Here is a 19,905-nt window from a genome sequence, read left to right as displayed (position 1 = left end):
TGCTTACAATACATTTCTTGTTTACTCGGGTACATATTATATCCTTTTTGGGGTTTTTGATGAGTTAAAGACTAAATAGTTTTAATTACAGTTTTTCTTAGTTATGATAAAAGATAAATTAAGTAAATAAAGCAAATTAGATAAACTTTGGATACACAAAAATAGAATAGATAATTTTTTTAATTTTGCCAAATAAAAATAGACTAAATATGTAACTAATTCTTTCTTGATATCTGTTTTATTATATTTAATTTTACAATGTTAAAGTTAAAAAAAACCTTCCTTTTTAATTAGACAGAAAAACATAGATTATGTAGGACACCCTTCTCTCTCTATATATATATTTGGTCTTTTGAGACAAAATTTCTCTGTAGTTTGTATCCTGCCCTGGAACTCTGTAGATTAAGTTGACCTTGAACTCATAGAAATCTACCTGTCTCTACCTCCAAAGAGCTCAGATTGAAGTGTGCACCCCTGTGAATATGTTTTATTACCATTGGTTAATAAAAAAGCCACTTTGGCTTATGACTGGGCAGAATATAGGTAGACAAGAAGACCAAACAAATACAGAGAGAAAGAAGGTGGAGGGAGGGTGATTGCAGCAGCTTCCCAGAGAAGCAAGAGGTAAGGTAACACTACATCTCCACGACAATACATAGATGAAAAGAGATGACTTATTTTAAGATGTAAACACTAGCTAGTAATAAGCATGAGCCATCAGTCAAACAGTTTGTAATTAATATTAAGTATATTAAGTATAGATATTCAGAAACTTGAGGGTAGGGGATAAACTTCCAGTTACACTGCTGACTATTTGTTTTCTCTAGTTTATGTCATAATAAAGGTTTCAGAATCTGGTCAGTGAAAGCTAAAATCTCAGAAGCTTTAAAGTTTAGTTTATTATAATTGTGTGTGTGTGTGTGTGTGTGTGTGCATGCAACAGCTTGTATACGATAGACACACAATAAATTAAAGGAGTTACTACTCTTCTTCTACAGTGTGTTCCGCAGGTTGGACTCTGGTTGTCAGTCCTGCATTGCAAGAAATTTTACCTGCTGAACCATCTTGAGAATCCAAATTTCTAAAATGTTTAATTAAACCTCATATTCTAATATTTCATAATCATGTGAACAATTAAGTAAGAGCAAAAATAGAATCATAAGTGAATCTTTGTATTTCCATTTTGTGTTTAAAGCCATGAGCATGCTAGGGATTTCTTTGTATTCTTTTTCAATCATGTACACAAAATTAACCAACACAAATACCTTTATATATTAATAAATCACTAATTTTATATTATTTGAAACTTCTTTAAAATTACCCAAATGTATTCAAATGTTCTAACACTTTCAGTTTAAACTTACACACATCCACCTTTCACTTATTTTGAAGTATTTTATTTTAAATTATATGCCATTCTACTTTGCTTGCTATTATTGTGACAAAACACCATGAACAAAAGCAACTTAAGAAGAGAAGAGTTTGTTTGTCTTACATGTTCTGATCACAGTTCATCATGAAGGGAAGTCAGAAGAGAATCTTAGAGGCAGGAATTTAAGAAGATGCTTTGGAAAAACTCTACTGATAGGTTAGCTTCCCCTAAGTTGCCCAGCTTGCTCACCTGCCCAGGGATTCCATCCCTTGTTTTGCTGGGCATTCCCATATCAATTATTAATCAAGAGAATGCCCCATAGGTTGTCTTATAGGCAACCTAGTGGAGGAATATTGTTGATGGAAATTCCCTCTTTCTAGTTGACTCTAACTTATCTCATGTTGTCTATGTATGGGAATGTGCACGCATGAGGGCAAGTGTCTGTAGAATCCAGATGAGGGCATTGGGTTCCCTGTTATATGAAGTTGTGAGTCACCTGAATCAATGCTGGGAATAAACTTAAGAGTCTATAAGACGCATATATACTCGTAGCTATTTCTTTAGTCCTGTGCCTTTTATTTTTAACTGGGATATTAAGTTTATCGTATAAGTGTTATTAAGCTTTTTTTCTAAATGTTTTCTCTTTCGAGAAGTGCAACAGCAATAGTCTTGAACATCAATCAAAGATTAAAACTGGCTCTTTATGGCCAGATCGAAGTGTGGTTCATCATTTCTCAGCCTCTGGGCTAGAATCAAACGTAATATTTGGTTTTATCAGTTTAATATCTATGTATCCTCTATCTGAGGAAAATATATTAAATTAAACCTTTAGAAATAGAGAGAATGGGAAACTGATCCATAAAGTCAGGCATTGCCTTTGTATTGTAATACTGTCAGAAACTGCATTTAATAAATGAAAAAATAAAGAAGAGGTAAAACTGCACATCTAGGATCTATATTATTAAAAAGATAAGGAAATCCTATGAGCCAATGTTGTAAAGACAAGAACGTCTAAGTTAACTTCTCTGGTTTGACTTTTCCAAGTAAGTAAATAAACAAATGATTTCTTGTCCAAGTTTTTAAATTTCAATGAGTCACTTCGACAATGTAGAGCTTCAGCGTTTACAGACATCTACTTCTACCTGGTCTAATCCTGCTTCTGTCCCTCTTATAGTCACTTAGCTGGCCTTTTTGATTTATAATATCATTTTAGACATCTTTGGCCCCTTTTGTGTTCCTTAAGAGGTATCATTAAACACTTCAGTCCAAGTGGTAGACTTTCAGGTCCAAACAATAGGATCAGGATCACTGTAGTTGTGAAATTATTTTTCTATTAAATACACAGAGTGCCTTACCTTTTACCTCACTAACAGACTGAAATGAAATATAAATAATGTGGGGGAGGAAACAAAAGTAATAAAATGTAATTTTAAAATGACTGAAACATTGCAAAGGTATAGATATTGATAACTGACAAACATGGATCTTGGTGGGAAACAGAAAATACATTCACTTGAAATATCAAAGAAAATTCATTTAAAGTCTATAAAGAGGTTTCCATGAGTTTCAAGAGCCAGGGAGAGCTGCAAAGGTTCCTACAGAATACATTGGTAAATTAAATATGATGGGATGGAGAAAACATTGTTTTGCTGGGACTCCATGGCCTAACTCCTGGAATGAGGCTGGCTCACAAGGGATAAGGCAGTTAGGGGGTATGACCACTACAGACTTTTCTGTCTGAGGTAAGGTTGGAACAGGTTTTGAATTTCAATGTCACTTTGACAGTGATAGTTTCTTAGTCATTGTGCCTTTTCTCACTGTGAGGTGGTGCTTCCAGCTGGACAAAGCTGTCTGGCTTCCAGATTAGATACTCTGTGCTGGTTGCTTCTTTTCTTTATGTGTCTAGACACCTGACAAAAGCATTTTAAAGAAGAAGATGTTGGATCATCGTGTCAGAGAACAGTCCACCATGGTAGGGGAAGCATGGTTGCTGCAATATGATTTATCTACTCATATTGAATCCATAGTCAAGAAGAGGGAGAGAGAGGAAAGGAGGCAGAAGGAAGGTAGAGGTGTGGGAACGGTGAGGAGAGATGCTGGTGTTCCATCCCTTTCTCTTTCGTATTCAGTCTGGACACCAGCTCAGAGTAGGATGGTGCCATTCACATTTGTAGTGGGTCATCTACCTTGATTAAGCCTTCTAGACAAATCTCATAGCCACAACTGATGGTTTATGTGGTAGGAGTTTCTACATCTTTTCACCTTAACAACAACAACAGCAACTACAACCACAACAACAAAATCATAGCAGACAGATTTACTAACTTGGTTCTTGAAGTCAAAGGAGAAGTACAGAGATTATAGAAAAGCAGGGATATTATGGAAATGCAATGGACCCTATCAGCTTGGACTCAATTGCCTTAAAGTATATTTCTATATTATCTCCTTGAGGATTATTACATATTTTTCATAAAAAATAGCATTAAGTCACTAAATGATAAAAATATGTAGTTTATAAATATTAATTGTAAGAGAATTTAAAGGACTAAAGTACATGAGTGAAAACTCCCATATGATAGTAGTCAGACATATATTAAAGGCACCATTAATTTGAACAATATTTATACATATTAAAGCACCTATGGAGTTGCATGAATGCTTAGCATTACCAGCTGCTGGTCTGGGATGAGGTGAGTACAAGGGACAGAGATGATTCTGGAGATGGTATCACAGGACGGCTCCATCACTGAAGTAATGTACTGACTTATAAAGCTTGAGTCATAGGGTAGGTGGGTAAAAGAACAATGGAATGCACCTAAATTGCATATTTTGTACTGACTGAGGCATCAATTCCAATACCAAAGCAGAAGAGAGAGGGAGAGAGTGCAGGGAGGGGGCACTATAGTGAGGCAGACACTTTACAGGCACATCCGTTGGCAGACTGCGGGTGACATGATTCTGAGGAGTTAACTTTCTGGCAGGGAAAAAGAAGCTTAACTGACTCCACCTTTGTTTCTATGGAGTTGAGTGAGCCGAGACCTGATCTGGGCAGAGAGCAGTCCTGTTCCCGCTGTTCTCTGAGAGCTGTCCCAGGAATGGACATCATTCCACCTTTCCTCTTCTGGCCCTAGGGCTGACAACCAACAAGATTTTTTGAAAGTAGTAAAGGTTTTATGTCCTTGGCACCAAGATATCCCAGTGATGTATTTTTATGGGAATGGAGGGGGAAATGAAAACCCTAAGTTCTAAATTTGAATAGACAAGGAACAGAGTTTTCATCGTCTTTTCAGAGTTCAGAAATCCTACTTTTTCTCTGTAAAAGAGACCAAATGAAACCCTAAGCCAGCTTGTCACTCTGTTTCTTCCACCTGTGTGATTTATACTAAAAGTTGGCTGTAACAGTTTAAAAAAACTGATTAAGTCAATTTTACTAATTAACACAATTCTTAAAATCATTAAGTATTCAGTTAAATAATTAAAATTAAGGAGAAATTTATTTTAAATTAAAATCCAAGCTAAATTTATTATGGAAGGATCAAAGACCTCAACATTAAACTGGATACCCTGCACCTGGTAGAAGAGAGAGTATTGAGACAAGCGACAACTTTCTGAACAAAGCACAGATGGCACAGCACTAAGATCAACAATTAATAAATAGGACCTCAAGAAACTGAAAAGCTTCTGTCAGGCAAAGGGCACCATCCACTAGACAAAGTGGCAGCCAAAATGCAAAAAGGTTTAGAGTAACCCCATATCCAATAAAGGATCAATATCCAAAGTATATAAAGAACTCAAGAAACAAGATACAAAAAAAAAGCATAATCCAAATTAAAAATGAAATACAGACCTAAACAAAGAATTTTCAGTGAGGACTCTCAAATGACTGAGAAACGCTTAAAGAAATGTTCAACATCCTTAGCCATCAGAAAAATGCAAATCAAAACTACGTTGAGATTCCATGGCTAGAACCAATTACACAAGTAGCAGCTCCTGTTGTCAAGGGAAGAACTCCTCCATTGCTGTGTGAGTGTATACCTCAACAGCCACTAAGAAAATTAATACTGCAGTTACTCAGAATGTTGCGAATTGATCTACCTCAAGATCCAGCAATATTAGTGTTGGGCATATTTCCGAAGGACACTCTATGCTATAACAAGGGGACACTTGCTCAACTAAGTTCATTGCAGAGGTGCATTTGACCAGGAACTGCATTCAACTCCCAGCTATGGAATGCCCATGCACCGCACTGGGGAGGGATATATATATATATATATATATATATATATATATATATATATATCCCTAGTTATTTTTCTATTTAGCATGGAAAAGGCTGTTTAAGTGCTCTCTTCTAAGGCAGCATTTCTTTTTTTTTTTGTTTTCTTTTGTTTTTTTTTTTTTTTTTCGTTTTTTCGAGACAGGGTTTCCCTGTAGTTTCTAGAGCCTGTCCTGGAACTAGCTCTTGTAGACCAGGCTGGCCTCAAACTCAGAGATCCGCCTGCCTCTGCCTCCCGAGCGCTGGGATTAAAGGCCTGCGCCACCACCTCCCAGCTAAGGCAGCATTTCTTATAGGAGCTGTATCTGTATTTTTTTTTTTTTGAGCTTTCTTAGACCTTACATGGGAATATGAACTCATGGTGGAAAGTCAAAATGTAATTGGTTGTTTTTACTCTTTACTCTTTGGGCTTTCAGGAAGCCTGCCAGCCAGCTCCCAAATGAATCTCATGGAGTCTCTCTCTCTCTCTCTCTCTCTCTCTCTCTCTCTCTCTCTCTCTCTCTCTCTCTCTCTCTCTCTCTCTCTCTCTCTGAATGTCTGACCTTAGTTTGGCTTGTTTCTAGCCAGTTTTTCATAACAAATTATCCAATTTATTCTTGGCCTCTGGGCTTTTATCTCTATTCTACATAACTCTGTGACTTGCTGTGTAGCTTGGTGGCCGGCCCCTGGAGTCCTCCTCTCCTCCTCCTTGATCTTTGATCTTTTCCTCCAGATATCTCCTCCTATTTATCCTCTCTGCCTGCAAGCCCTGCCTATCCTTTCCCCTGCCATTTTATTGGCATTAAGCTTTTTATTAGGCCAATCATGTGTTTTAAACAAGCAGTGTAACACAGCTTCACAATAATCAAGATACAAGCTATAGCACAGAGAGGTTAGTTAGGTAAAGAGAAGAGGTATAGGGGGGAATAGAATTAATTTAATGGTTTCCAACTGGGAGCTCATGGAGATGGGAGCAGGGAAGACCAGGTAGTGGGAGAGATGAGAGGGAGGGATAGATTACAGACTGAGGTGGATGTGATTTCTGAGCTTTCAGGGAGGAGTGGGAACCTAACGCAGGGGAAACTATTTGAAATCTATTAAGGTGATCCTAATGAGTAGTCCCAGTAGTGGGAGACAGAGTCACAACTGGCCACCTTTGTTGCTAGATGAGGTCCCTAGTGGCAGGACTAGGTTACTTTCAGTTGAGTGGTTGTTCAGGGGGGTCCGTGTGAAAATTCCCAAATAACTCAGGCTGTTGCTAAGACAATCAACTACTCTCTGCAAAATGACAGGCAGTATCCATTGCTGAGTAAAACACCTACATAGCTCATTAAGCATGGAGAAGTCCAGCCGGTGCCTACATGGAGCCTGATACCCCTATATTGAGATGTCTTTGGTGTGAGAAGGCAATTTCAGGTACTGAAAGAGAAATGTGGATATTGGCCTAGTCACAAAATCTTTGACCTACAGTCGGTCCTGCCTATAAAATTTGCTAGGTCAGTGGTGGCCCAGGACTTGTGGAAGTAGCCAACCAATGTCTGTAGTAGGCTTTCTTGGATTGCTAACCCCCAATTGAGACAGGAAGACTTAGAATGAATGCTGAGTCTTAGCTTATGCTCGTTTCTTGATAACTCTTATAACTTAATTTAACCTGTTTCTTTTCATCTACGTTGGGCCTCAGAGCCTTTTATCTTTCTTTCCTTCTGTATGCCCTACCTTTTTGCTTACTCCTTTTCTGGCTGACTGGCAGCTGCCAGTCTGGTTGGCGCTGAGCACCTCATCTTTCTCCTATGTTCTCTTCTTGTTTTTTTCTTCTCTTTTCCCTTCTCTTTCCCTTCTTATTTTCTCTGCCCACCAGCCTGTCCCACCTCTCCATTTATTGCTTTTTATTACATTTATCAGTTTCTTAGGCATCCCGTTTTTATATAAACAAACACACCATAAACAAAAGTAACACATCTTTGCTTAGTTAAACAAATATTCCACAACAAATGTCTGATTTCACTTAAGGGTCATTTCACAAAATGGAACACATACACGGCACTGCTAACGTAGCAACGAACCAGAGATTAGATAACCCAGAGTCCTACAATAAATCTAAACACTAATGGTCAAAACAAAAGTATAATAAAATGACTCCCAATAATATTCTTCTATACTATTAGATCAGTAATTTACCCAGTCATCATCAGAGAAGCGTCCTCTGGTAACAGATGGGAGCAAATCCAGAGACCCACAATCAGACAGTGTACAGAGATTGAGTCTAGAAGGGAGATCTCTACCAAATTGCTCCGCTCAGAGCTCAGGGAATATGAGGGGTGACAGACAGCAGGAGAACAAGGCCCTCTGAATCAACTAAGCAAGGTGCATATGAGCTCACAGAGACTGAAGCACAGGTTCTACATGAGTCTATACCATGTCCTCTGCTTATATATTACAGTTATTAGCTTACTACTTCTTATGGGCCTCTAGAGTGTGAGAACTCTGAAACTCTGACCCTTCTGCCTGTCCTTGAGACTCTCTTCCTTCTGTTGGATTGTCACATCCAACTTTGATAGGATAACTTTTGCTTCATCTTATTATATATTTTTTCATTTCATATTATATTTAATTTTTCATTTTTATTTTTTATTATGTTATATTTTTAGTTTTTATCTTTCAGAAGACTATTCTAATGAGAGATGGAAAGTGATTGAATTAGGACAGGAGGAGTTGTGGGGGTGAACAGGGAAGAGTAGAGGCAGAGGGAACTATAATCATGACATGTTGTATGAGAAAAGAATCTGTTTTTAGTAAAAGGAAAAATTAAGAAATAAAGCTAGAAAAAAGAATATATTTATGTCAGTTACAAAGAAAAATATTACTATGGTATTATAGAAATTTTAAAAGTTTAAAATTTGTGAAAATGTAAAATGTTATACATTTAAAACATATTGTTGCATCTTAAGAAAAATAGATTATATTATGAAATATGGGTTTATACAAAAGAGCAATAGATTGAAAAATGTTGGATGTGTTCACATTCAAGGAAAACCCTATGAGTCTTACCTAAAGCTTACATCTAAAACATTTGACTGAATTTCAAGATATATAAATACTAAATATATGATGAAGACAACATAAAATTTTGTAGTTATAAGATTTTTGATTAATTAACTCATTGGAAATTCTTAATAAATTAGATCAGCAGACTTCATCTAATTTCAGCCCTGAAGATAAGTTACACTTCCTGAAGAAAGAATATCTTTACCAGGGCCTTTGTTAGATATTCTATTACTAGTCTTATTTACTTAAGGAAGCAAACTCGTCCTAAGTGGGTAAATCAATTACATTGAGCAAACAGTTATTGAATTTCCATTGCTCCAGGATAAAAGATACCTTACAGATCATGACATGGCAGTGTATTTATGATCTGCTTTGTACTTTTTTTTTTTCAGCTTTGGCACCTGTCCCACCAAATCTCTTCTCATTCAACTTAAATTTGTAGAATAGCCAGATTATTTGCTTCTGGGTTTTAAATCTATAATGGCATGACAATATTCCCTAATTTCATACATTGTTTTTTATGGAACTAATATACTTGCTCTGACATAACAGGATGCTTATTATTTAATAGAAATCATTCTACTAGAAAAAAAATTTTCTCACATTTGCATATAAACTCTCATTTAAAGAGCAAAGAAAGATTGATGGAGACATATCTTGATTAAAGGGGTGTTTGTACTATTCATTTCAGGCACCTTTGCGGGAACATGGGCATAGCCTCTGTGAATTTGAGAGGGCCTCTTTAATATGGGAATGTATTGAATGTGATAATATCACAAAAGAGTTTGAAAAAAATTACCGTTTACTTTAATTTCTAAATACCTTAAAACAATAAATAATAACATAGAGACAGGACAAAATATAAAGATTCCAAAATTTTACTCTATGTAACTCTAGGTGATGGTATTATATTGGAGAAATTATTTACTTCTGTATATTTGAATTTTTTTAATAATTAAGATGCATTCACTTTGATATTAAGTAATAAAACTTTTAAACCCATACCAAGAGTTTGCTCAGGATTCAAGAGCTTTTTAATAGCACCATTATGAGCAATTAATCTTTAGCATCTATCACTCGTTCTAACCTATTATGTTTTTATTATTTATAGAAAGACGCCTGTCAAAACTATGTATGTATGTATGTATGTATGCATGCATGCATGTATGTATCTTCCTGACCAGACAACAAACTCTTGAGTAGAAGGACTGTTTTATATTTCCTCTCTATGATTAACATATGTTCTAGTGTCACCCAATACATGTTTGGCATTTAACCAACACACTATCAACAGAATTATCTTCAGCAAAGTTGGCTGTGTTCCCCAGTGCCTTGCAGAAGGAAACAGAAGGCCACTCTGTGTAGGGTATTTTATCAGCGGCACAGCGCCATTCTAGGAGAGAGACCTTGCATTCCCATCGAAGGTGCAGAGAGTGATACATTATCTTTAGCATGGTTAGGCAGTTAATATTATGCACAGAACAAGGTTTCCTTGAACTCTCTCGGGAATAATCTTACATATTGAATATTACACATTTTAAAGCAAAGTCCAAGGGAATGGTCATATTTTTAAAGTGTACATTATATGTAGAAATTTAGCTTTATTCCACATCAGCCACTATTAAGTTCCAATCATTCACTTTTTCAGTCTTCAAGTGGAATACAGATACCTACTTCCTCACAGAATATTTGATTTTTATGCTTAGGCCATTAATTCTTACATTAAGATTTAAGTGAATTTCTTTAAAGCTCTGCTAACTGTTTGAAAAACAGACTCAAAAATCTTCATTTGTAATTATCAAACTAAAGAAGCAGCTCTTTACTTTCCACTGTTTCAGCTGAAATCAATACTTGGTAAATTAGCTTCTATGCATTCATCTTTCTGCTAGATGATAACATGAAGATAAATAAGATTACTTTAGAAAGGAAGATGTGAGACCCGGATTTCTAACAAATTACAGTCGAGACATGGGAGTTCAGGATCTGAGAAGTAAAAGACACTGGGAGATTAAAATTCTCTAGTTCATATTAAAATTCTCTAGTTTTTAATATAATAATCTTCCATGCTAAGAAAGGAATTATGTACAAAAAATATTTCAGGGTAGCTACCCACCAAATTCTATCTTACCCAAGCAGCACAATTGTGGCAATCATTCTGTTTTGTTCAGGTTTCACTAAAGGTGCTTGGTTTAATTCTTAAAGGAATCCTGCGATGTTATTATGCTTTGCATTTTATACATGAAGAAACTGAGATTGAGGAGAATTTAGAAACTTTTCTGCATGTGCATATGTACGTTGTGTGCAAGCATATATGTGTGCATATGTTTATGGACTTATATTGTAGAGGTGTATGCAGACCGGAGATTGATCTGAGTTGTTACCCTCAATTACGACCTACTTTACTTACAGGGGAAGAGAGTCTCTTCTAAAACCATGGCATGTTGATTCCAGTTATTATGGTCAGAAAGCTTGCCCAAGGGCTCCCTCTGTAATTCTCCTGGGAATATAGACAATAGGCTTTCATATAAGTGCCATTATTAATTCCCATCCTCAGAGATTTGCAATAAGGGCTTGATCCACTAAGCCACCTCACCACCCCAACTACTTTAATATCATTAGATTAATATATTAATAGATGTGAATAGATTAATCTATGGCCACAATTTCCAAGAATTTTCAAAAGCACCCTTGTTAATGACCATGATCCTCACACCCTGATTTCTCCCTTGCTGTTTAATATTTTGCTTCTGTGTTCTGTTCAATTGTTTTTATTCTCTCCGGGATTTTGGTATTCACTTTATAACTCTATTCATGTGTTTACCCTTTATGATTTCATTATTAGCTTTATTTTTAAAAACCCATCTCTATTTATTTAACTCTGTTCTCTCCTCTCTCCCACCTCATCTTCTTCATTTTCTCTTTCTTCCAACACATCTATCAAGTTACCCAAATTTTGTCTATTGGCATTGCTTGGTGGGGAAGACAGTGATTTAATGCATTCTTTCCTGATGAGTACAAAATCTAAGCAGCAGAAATGATGATTTGGTTTTATATAATGAGAACTGGAGAGCAAGAGAATCCTATGGGATCAATAGTGGAGAAAAAGTTAGTGGAGCTAATTATATGTCTAGATATCAGGAAGGCTATTCTCAGTAAATGATGCCCAAACTGACAGACAATGAGTTTTAAAATTCTTTGATTAGAACTGAATGTCAGGAACAATTAAGGAACCATCAAGGAGCATTATTTCGTTGACACAAAATGCCATGACCAGAGTTGAAAAATGACTTTTATATGCTTATGAGATTCTTAGAGTTGTGTAGTACATACTTTGCTATATGGTTCTGAAGATTCAGCAAGATCAGACTAGACTGGAGATAAAGACACAGAAAGGAGTGAGAATTGGGGATGAGATATGTAAGGTGAAAGAAGCATGCATTTCTGCAAATCATTTTTAGTTGCTAGGAACCAGGCAGACAGTGAGGAGTCAACAAAGAGACTTGTGTAGAAGAGCTAACTGGTAGATAGAACAGCCGAAGGGTTAAGGAGAAAGGCAAGGGGGTCTTCTGGCACTAGATAAAAAGTACATGCTTTAAAAGGAAGAGAGGAACAGGGCCAAATGCTATTCTCATGTCAAACAAGGTAAACACTGAGGAGTCTGTTAACACTTGGAGAAATAGGTGGAGACGGCTCAGCGCTGCAGGAAGAATGTGTCAGTGGAGCACGATTATTCAGCAAAGGAGTTAAAGAGAAAAAGAAAGTGAACACGCAGGGTATGAATTTTGGATGCCTATTTTGGAAATTGTCATATTTAAGAAGATGGAAAAGATACCTTAGAAATTATTTGAGTGCATGATGCCCCCTTCCCTTTTGGTAGATAATGTCCCTAATAAACTTTATGTACTGAAATCCAAGAAGCAGTGTAAAATGCAACACTCAGTTACTAGAAAGGTTAAAGACAACTAAGTGTGAGAGAAGCACAGCAGGTAAGACTGAACAGAACTTCATTACATTTACTACCCTGGTGTAGTGATAGTGAGAAAGAGGAAATGTTCTTCTCTTTAAGTCAGAATGATTTATGAAAATGAAGGAATGGAGGATACGATGAAGGTGTGCTTGTAGGTTTGGTTATAGGAGGCCTATGCAGTAGGCTTTAAAGAGGAGACACAGAATCTCAGCCGGGATATCTACAGAAAAAAGAATGTAACAGGAAGCCTGCAGGTCTTGAGTAAGGATTTATGACTTAGAAGCCCTTTGAGGTAAGTAATTCCAGTCCTTCAAGCTCCTATGTTGGAACGTATTCCCCAAAGTGGCGCTGTTAAAAGGTGGAGACTCTGAGCACGATATGGTCTTGAGGGCAATATCCCTCATAAATGTGATCATGAAACAAGCCTGACGGAGCTTCATTGCCACTTTCCTTTCAGGACAACACAGCATGGAGGCACCACCAGTGAGGAAAGGAGTACTTAGCTGGCCTCACATCTATTGGTGCCTAGATCTTGGGTTTTCCAGCCATAAGAACTGTGAGAAATAAATGTTTGCATTTATTTTTTTCATGAAAATATCATTTGTTTGGTTATTTTGGGGTAGAATACATTTCTGTAGAAATCCTAGGATAGCCCGGCAGTGGTAGTGCACACCTTTAACCCAATCACTCAGGAGGCAGAGGCAGGTGGATCTCTGTGAGTTCGAGGCCAGCCTGGTCTACAAGAGCTAGTGCCGGGAAAGAATCCAAAGCTACAAAGAAACCCTGTCTCAAAAAACCAAAAAAAAAAAAAAAAAAAAAAAAAAAAAAAAAAAAAAAAAAAAAAAAAAAAAAAGAAAGAAAGAAAGAAAAAGAAAAGAAAAAGAAAAAATCCTAAGATAGCCTGTAGTAGTTGGTTACATTCTTTAATCATAAAGATTTCTTTCTTTGGGATTTGCACACACATACAAAAAAAATAGGGATTTCTGTCTCTGAACTCAAGTCATCAGGCTTGAGGGCAAGTGTCTTTACCCACTGAACACTCTTTCCAGCCCTAAGTATTTATACTTTATAAACTATCCAGTTTACGGTATGTATGTGAGAGTAGCCAGAAAAAGACTCCAACATAAATCATTATTATAATCTATTAAATTGAAGAAATGTATGATAACAGGATTCTCATAGTGCTTTTTAGTTTAGGGTTCAGTGGCATTGCCTTTTATTTTAAATCAGCGGGACTCCTGATCAGAAAACAGATTCAAGAAGCGTAAGAAGGCTTTTTCATTGTATTTCGCTCTTCCTGTTTTATTTCCCAGGTTGTGACGGCCTCTTTGATTCTTGTGCAGCTGTCATTGCTCTTGCTCCCAGCTCCCACAGCGGTTTGGTTCAGCTGACACAGCAGGTACTTCATAAGGATTTATGCTGCCACCCCTGATAACGATGTCTCAGGAGAATGAGAGCTTACCAGCATGCCGTGTCATGAAATCTCCTTGGCTGTGAGTGAAGATGTGTGGAAGCAAACTACAAGTGACAGCATCCCGATTTTGCAAGAGATTTGGGGAGACGATCTGATGCTCTGTATGTCCTTCTTTAAACATTTGGATTGAACTTTGTTTTCTCTTTGCATAGTATGCAGTTGTCCTCGCGATAATGCTGCTACCTGTCATAGAGCATTTTAATTGCTTTACAGTGATCTCATTCCATCCTTACGACACTGCTGTAACGATAACTCTACAGTTGTTCCCGGTTTACCGATTTAAAGATCTGAGACATATTATTGTGATGATTTGGCGCAAAGTCACATAGTTTAAGTCAGTGCTATTAGTAGGCCACAGGCTATGGAGCTTTCCAGCTGGGCTCTGTTGCTCTGTACACGGTGAGCTGATGAATGAATACCTTCTTGCTTTTGTCCATCTGATGTAAACTGGTACTCCCATTTTCCAGCTGAGGTCCAAAGTCCTTTGCAAGATGGATCTATGCTTTATCAAAAGTGTCAGAGCTGGCAGTTCGCTTAGGCTTTGTTGACTCCTTGTCGTGTTCTTTCTCCAACAAGCTGTAAGATCTTCTGTGCCTGACTCATGCCTGGGGATTCCTTTTGCCCCGAGTTTTGTTTTCTCTTTCAGTCTGTACACCTCTCGCTCAGTGGTGATCTAATACTTACTGTGTGGGCTTTAGCGTTTATTTGATTTGGAGCAACCTAAAGGGCCTGCTGGCTGTGTCTAAATATAAGACTGTGAATGCAGGAGTGAGGGCACATATTTTAGGCCTGAGGGGGTTTTATAGGCTGTGGCAAAACACTGCAAATGATTGGCAACACTTGGCAGAACTACAGTAAATTGTCTAATTGTAAACGTTGTATGACATGCAAATTAGCATAAGGGGAGGGTAGATTCATGGCAGTGAGGTTTAATACTTCTGAAGCATTATACCACATTAGAAACCACCATAGTTTAAAAAGCGAATTGATTTTATGAGAGTCTTGGCTTGACAGCCATATGCAGGACCATTGTTTTGCATAGAGCAAACACCTTGCTTTGCACAGAAAACACCGCAGTGGCAGACACCTCCCTTGTTTCCTTACAGCGTCCTGTGATGTGAGGGGCCAGTACATCTTGTTGAATTGATTGGACTGAGGGAGAAACCACAGCATGGTGTGGTTTAAATGACTCATTCAGTCTCATGAAAGTGGTCTGTGTTAGAGCCAGAGTCAGGGTTTGGATCTTCCATCTTGAATGCCACGCTTTGTATTAAGCCCCATGGTGTTCCAATATATCATTTGGCTCATTTAAACCACATGGATAATTCATTTTTCAACACCCTGGTTATATGTCATCTTAGCTGTCACTTCCATTAGCTGTTCACACACCTGCATGTAGCTTATGCCAGGCTCCATTCCAGGGTTGCTTTGGTACCCGTATTGCTCATTAGGCCTGAGAAAATAAGAACAACAACAGCCACAGCAAAATAGCATCCTCCACGACAACCACACAACTCTTATTTGTTCTGCCTACTATATTTTATTTCTGGTTTCTGCTCCTGCGGCACTCAGCACCACTTCAACTAAACTGTGCCTGCATAGTGGCCTTGGTTTACTTAGACTTTCAAAGCCTTTTCTATAACTCAACAGGACCTATTTGTTTATGTTTACTGATGCCTAGGACATATTGAAGAAGTTACCATGCTTCTCCAAGGTAACAAGAAGGAAGCCTGCTGTGAGACCCAGAGGAAGATTCCATCTTCCTCATGACAGATTATCTATTTTCAGCTTATGTTCACCACCATCACATTCTTAGGCGAAGAGACCCAAGGAATCACATTCCCAGGGCCTCTTCCCATATGGTTCCTGTTTAGTGGCTACCAATGGGAGGCATTCTCATGAGATTTGGAAGGAAGCAGGAAGAAAAAAACAGAACATAGGAAAGATTGATCTTGGGTTCAAACATTTCTGTATTCAACAACTATTTATTAAGAGTTATGTGTGACAGCATTGTGGCAGCATTGTTCCATATTCAAGGGATATACACCCTATGCGTATGCATTTATATTCTTTGAGTGAACGAGAAAGAAAACAACTCAGAAAATGAGAAACTATAGGAAAAATTTCTTTTAAGAATAGTCTAAAATTCTAGAGGATATGTCAAAGCTTATTATCTTTTCATAAAAATTCTAATTCTCTATAACTTTGTTGGTATTTTTATGGTTTTAAATTCAAATATTATTGCATCATTTTCCCATTTCCTTTCCCCCCTCCAGTCCCTTCTATTACAGCTCCATTGTTCTCTCAAGCTCTTGGCCTGTTTTTAATTATTGCCATATATGTTTCATTGCTACTATGTATTTTTTAATCAGTTGTCAATAGTTCAATCTCCTGCTTCTATGTATTATGCATGTGAGTTAGAAGGCCCTTGTGGTTAGAGTACAACCTCAGGTGTCTGCACTTGCCTTCCATATTGGTTGAGACAGGGTCTTTTTATCTTTTCCTGCTTCATATTCCATGCTCGCTGACCCAACCTTCTGGCTATTCTCTTGTCTCTGGTTCCCATCTCAGTGTAGGATCTCTGAGATTGCAAATGCAAGTGAACACTCCAGCTCTAAGAGGTTTCAGAAGCTCCGAACTCATGGTGAAGTGGCAGTGGTTTACTCACTGAGCCACCTCACCAGACTAATCTCCTCTCCTCTCCTCTCCTCTCCTCTCCTCTCCTCTCCTCTCCTCTCCTCTCCTCTCCTCTCCTCTCCTCTCCTCTCCTCTCCTCTCCTCTCCTCTCCTCTCCTCTCCTCTCCTCTCCTCTCCTTACTCCTCTGTTTACTTCCCCTCCTCTTCCACCCTTTCTCTCTCACCAGAAATTGCTGAGTACCAGCCTTTGTGATTCCTTAATACACAGGACATGGACTTTCAAGGGAACCACACCATTGACTACCATTGAAATAGCAATTATATTTAATGTAATGCTTCATCAGTTTTATGTGGATTGATTAGTATGCTTTCTCCTGATACTATGCTGGATCCATCCTGTCCCCAATGTGATTCCATGGGAATGTGGGATAGTAAGTGTATATTTGAATATATCAAGAGGTCTTTCTGGATTGATCTGAATAGAAGCATTTTTAACCCAGAGTTTCTTCTCTACTTTTCTTAAGAAGAAGTGAGCAAGCATGACGTCTTCCGCCTATGGAGCATTTGTCTTGGAAGATTGGCTGTGATTTATGAAGAAGTGCATAGAATCTGTCCTAAGGGTGTCCAGCTGTAATTGCTTTCCTTCAGTGTGGACTGCCATGCCTTTATTCTTTTAAAAAATTTGCACAGCACTGTGCATTTATTTAAAAGTTCTTTATTTCTTTTGAAGGTATGTTCTCTGTCACACCATTCATTTCAGCAAGGGATAGATAATTAAGAAACACAGAATCCTTGTATTAAAAGGCTATGTTTCCAGTTAATTCTTTTTATCTCTGAAATCATGTTAAATGTTTTTATTTATTCTATTGGGATATTATGGATATATCCAATGTTTTGACCATATCTACCCTTCATTGTCCTTTCCAATCCCACCTTCCAACAGGTACCAGGTATCTAATCTAGACTCTTTTTCATGTAATATATATGAAAGTACACACACACACATATATATATATAAAATATATCATCATATTGTATATATGTGTATGTTATCATATATTATCTCTTCTTCTGAGAGAGAGAGAACAAGAGAGAGAGAGAGAGAGAGAGAGAGAGAGAGAGAGGAGAGAGAGAGAGAGAGAGAGAGAGAGAGAGTTTTATTTCTTAGACAGGATTTCATTTAAGTAGCCCTGAGTGACCTAGAACTTTCTATATAAACCAGGCTGGCCTCAAACTCACATAGAACAGTCTGCCTCTGAGTGTGAGGAGTTAAAATGTGCTTCATCATGTCCTGCCATTAATGATTATTTTATAGTACAATGACACCAATGGGCATATGAACATGTGTGCTGGCCTACTCAATGCAGTGTGGCTATTTATCAGAAGAATACCACCAAAAAATGACTCTTCCTACTCCAACACTCATCAATTGCCAATCACTATTTTTCCTGGAAACTTTTAAAAATCATAATAACTATTCCATGTGTCTTATGTAACACATTATATGTCTACATTGACAATTATGGTAAAAATTATTTCTTCATTCTCCTATATTTCATTGTCTGAAACTTATATACATATGTTTCATTTACCACTAAAGATATATGCTCATACAAAAGAAGATATATGTTCAAATATGCTGCACTACTATGCCTATTCTTTCCAATTCAGCTTGGAATAAAGGAATTGGGGGTGGGGACCGTTCTATGCTCTGTGTTTGGTGACTCGGGTGCCCTCAATATTTATCTTAGAATATACAGGTGTGAATCTCCCTATTTCATCTGGGAAAGAGAGGGATTCTATTAGAGAGATGTAAGAATCTCTATCTATAGTCCTTCTTGTTCTTCTCCCTCCTCTTCCTCCTTCTCCTCCTCCTCCTCCTCCTCCTCCTCCTCCTCCTCCTCCTCCTCCTCCTTCTTCCTGCTTGTTCTTGTTCTTCCTCTTTCTCCTCCTTGCTCTTCCTCCTTCTACTGCTTCTACCCCCTTGTATATAGCAGTCAAATTAGCCTTGACCCCTGTGAAAAGTTATCTTAAACATCTTAAAGTTTTTGTTATTTTGAACATTTTGTACATGTATTCATTGAAGTATCATCCTATTTATTCCATATTTATTTCTTTCAGTTTCACCAACATCCTCTGAAGATGTTGTTCCTAATTTCATGTCTTTCTTTTTATTTTTTTAAATTTTTTTGATAACCCACTAAGCACAGTTAAGGACCATATACTCAGTCATAGGAAACCTACTGCGCGATTCTTGGAAATCATTCTGCCCCTGCAGCATCCGACTGTCCTCAGATTTGAAATTTTCCGCACAGGCTTTCCAAGTACATGCGTTCCAGCAGTGTGCCACCAAGCCTGGTTAAAGTGACCCTTTTGAGCTGTATGCTCCGGAATACAGCTGCTGAAGCTAGTGTGCTGTGGAACAGAAAGACTATTTTGGAACATTAATCCCTGCATTTCTGTTCTTTAAAGAGTAAGATAAACTCGGCATCCCATACTAGATGTGAGCTTAAAAAGAATGGGATCTTGGTATGAGCTACAACAACTTTCACTGGCAAGTTCTCCATGTTTCTCTTGCCTACACAGTAAAAGATTTTTTAGTATCATATCATCTTTCAGGCATGAAAGCTAGGATATATGAGAAAAGTAAGAATTCAATGAAGAAATCTGTTTTAGCATTTAAATATGGCCCCAGTTTCCAAGAATGTATTTTCATGAATAAGCCTACTGCAAACGAAAACAAACAGGTAAACAAACAAAATATCAACAAATTTTCCATATTTGGATGAGCTAAAGTTTGAAAGATCTCTAACTGAAGAAGAGGAAAAAGATTAATGGTGAGATATAGCTACCTTGCTATGTAGTAAAAAGTGTTCAACACACACACACACACACACACACACACACAATAAGGCTCAGTGGAAGTAGTATGCTAAACAAATATTGGTTCTTATTTTGATGTTCACTATTCAAATAAATAGATGAAAGTTATGAAAATATTCATGCTAGAGATTACCTTAGAAGTTTTTGGGGAAAAGTTTAGGCTAAATATGTTTACTGTAAGGACTAATAACTTTTGATATTGCATTGTATAAGAAGTTATAAAAATCTACCCATAGTTAAGATTACACCATGAAGATGGATGGAAATCTCCT

General features: G+C 37.4%; 1 pseudogene; it reads left to right on the top strand.

Moving 5' to 3' along the window:
- Window positions 1-2,098: 2,098 nt before the first annotated feature.
- Window positions 2,099-2,203, top strand: LOC119824144 (annotated as a pseudogene).
- Window positions 2,204-19,905: the final 17,702 nt, after the last annotated feature.

The sequence above is a fragment of the Arvicola amphibius genome, chromosome 9, assembly GCF_903992535.2.
Source record: "Arvicola amphibius chromosome 9, mArvAmp1.2, whole genome shotgun sequence".
NCBI classification, from domain to species: Eukaryota; Metazoa; Chordata; class Mammalia; order Rodentia; family Cricetidae; genus Arvicola; species Arvicola amphibius.
This window is presented reverse-complemented; position numbering and strand designations above follow the sequence as displayed.